The sequence below is a fragment of the Saccostrea echinata genome, unplaced genomic scaffold (genome assembly GCF_033153115.1).
Source record: "Saccostrea echinata isolate AGI-Se365-2 ecotype Australia unplaced genomic scaffold, CSIRO_AGI_Sech_v1 ptg000017l, whole genome shotgun sequence".
Lineage (NCBI taxonomy): Eukaryota > Metazoa > Mollusca > Bivalvia > Ostreida > Ostreidae > Saccostrea > Saccostrea echinata.
Window position 1 is genome coordinate 5388931 of NW_026889766.1, and position 2566 is coordinate 5391496.

A 2566-nucleotide genomic window follows, 5' to 3' on the forward strand; every position below is an offset into this window, starting at 1 on the left:
AAATAATGTCCCTATTTATATGATTTAAACCCAACTGGATGATACCATCAAATTATACGTTATCAGAAATTCCCGTCACGGTGTTTTTCTTTAGTACCCATGCCCCCCCCCCCCCCCCCCTTGAAATAATTCAAAATATTGTTGTTAAAGGATTTTTATCACATATCTATTTTTTTTTTTAAATGAAACACAATATATTCCTGAAACAAATGATTATCAATTAATTATGAAATGACTTTGAAAACAGTACTAGTTAGGCGAATAACCGCCTGTAATATAGAGTTCTTGAAGAAAAAATCTCCACTAATTAGATAGGGGTCAAGTGGTACTGAGACGTCATAGGTGTCAATGGTCAATAAGAACTAGTAAAGCTTATCGTAAGAAAAATGTATCAAATAGATTTTGACGTTAAAACATATACACTAAAAATAAGATCGGTGGAAATTTTGACATCAACGATATTCTTTTAGTTATAGACGGTCAGTCTTTTATGTATGAATGTCTACAGAGAGAAATAACCAAGACAATATGCCGACAATAGGAGAGGACACCAAAGGTGAAGCCGTTGACAACTCAGGACTTCCGACTAAATAGAATGAATAACTAAAGTTGGACTTCGTAAATATTTATACATATGAGAATTTTAAATTGAACTTCTTCATTATTTTAATAAACTGAATATAATTTTTTTTTCTGTTCCAGTGAATATCTTGTAGGCCTACTAGAAATTACATTTTTTCGCGTTACGAAGTATAGCGAAAAATAATTGTCCTGACGACATGTAAACGAATACGAAAGTGTGGTGTTACTAAGGTGAAATTGTTATGTAGGTTTCAGCCAATGAAATGTCGGTATTGAGAAAACGTGTTCGATTGTATTTACGGGTGGTTAGTATGAGTTCACTTTCTAGCGCACGCTATCCCGAGCAAGTCGTGTTTTTGGTCATGGACGCCAGGCAGATACAAGGTGCAATTTCTTAAGAAGTTAATCGAGCAGTGTCTCTTCAACAGTCGGAATTACTAGACAATCTAAAAGATATGACGGACAGTCGTTTGACGGTATTCCAACAAAATATTCACACGTCTCAAATTAGCAAAATTGAGGAAAATTTGAATGAGCATTATGTTTTCCGTAAAAAAGGAAATGAGAACCAATATAAGCATGAAGCGATAGTTCTAACCAAACTGAAGAAGGCCAGGGAGCATTTGAACAGCGACGACGGAGTGGAGTCAGCCACAAGCAGTATCGCTGAAGGTATAAAATTGGTTAAGAATCGTCAAAAAGTTATTAAGTTAGCTGATTCGTCGCAGCTCGGTTGGAGAGTGGTTCAAGAGTACGAAGCAAACCCGATAGCAGACGATTCGGATGATGAGAAGAAGATGTACAGAGCACAGATGAGGGCCGAAAGGAAAGTTTTCAACGGGAGGAAGCGATCTAGATTCGAACCCTATCAAAAGAAACCGGCAACAGCCACTCGCATGGAGACTGACGAGAAATCAACGAGCAGTGGAAAATCCGGCAGATGTTTTGAATGCGGGACAAAGGGGCACTGGAGTCGAGATTGCACAAAGAAAGATGACAAATCAAATAAGATTAATGAAAACTTAGATGATGTTTTATCTATTTCAAATTGGGCATATTTTAATGATATAATAAATAAAAAATCTCCAGTTGGTCGCTTAAGATCACACTACGATGAGTGGGAGAAAATTGGAACAGGTAAAACAGTCTTGGATGTGATAAAGTCAGGTTATAGAATTCCATTTAAAACTAATCCTGTGGCTATTGAATTAAACAACAATAGGTCAGCGAGAGATGAACCAGATTTCGTCACAGGTGAGATCAAAAATTTGGTAGAAAAGGGGAGTGTGTCACGGATATCTGAAAAACCTACAGTTGTAAATCCTTTGACTGCGGTTAAAAATAGAAACGGTAAGTCAAGGTTCGTACTTGATTATAGACATATTAATCCTCATTTACACAAGTTTAAGTTTAGATACGAGGATGCTATAACAGCAAAGGAAATGCTTAAAGTCGGAGATTTCATGTTTACTTTCGACCTAAAATCAGCTTATCATCATTTAGAAATATACGGGGAACATCGACAATATTTGGGATTTTCATGGAAAGAAAATGGAAAAGTTTCTTATTTTGTTTTTAATGTACTACCTTTTGGCATTTCTACAGCAGGGTACATATTTTCTAAAGTTCTTCGAGAACCGGTGAACGCTTAAGATCAGAAGGAATAAAGATTATTACATTTTTAGATGACGGTATAGCTGCAGGCAGAAATTTTGATGAGGCATTAAATGCAAGTAATTCAATAAAACACATTTTTCAAAATTAGGGCTTCTTGTTTGCAAAAAAAAAAAATGTAATTGGGGTCCAAGTCAGAATTGTTTATGGTTAGGTCTGCAGTGGGATACAGATTAAGGTCAAGTTCACATCAGTGGTGACAAACTTCATAGTTTAAATTCTTGCTTAGATGCTTTACACTGCGAAGTACAGAAAAATGTTCTTTATTTTCATGTAAAATTTTTGGCTAAAATTGTTGGTCAAATAATAT

The 2566-nt window shown here is 35.6% G+C and overlaps 1 pseudogene; it reads left to right on the forward strand.

Annotated features, from left to right (window-relative positions):
* The first annotated feature begins 944 nt into the window (after positions 1 to 944).
* On the forward strand, positions 945 to 2234 carry LOC133189186 (uncharacterized; annotated as a pseudogene).
* The last annotated feature ends 332 nt before the right edge of the window (positions 2235 to 2566 follow it).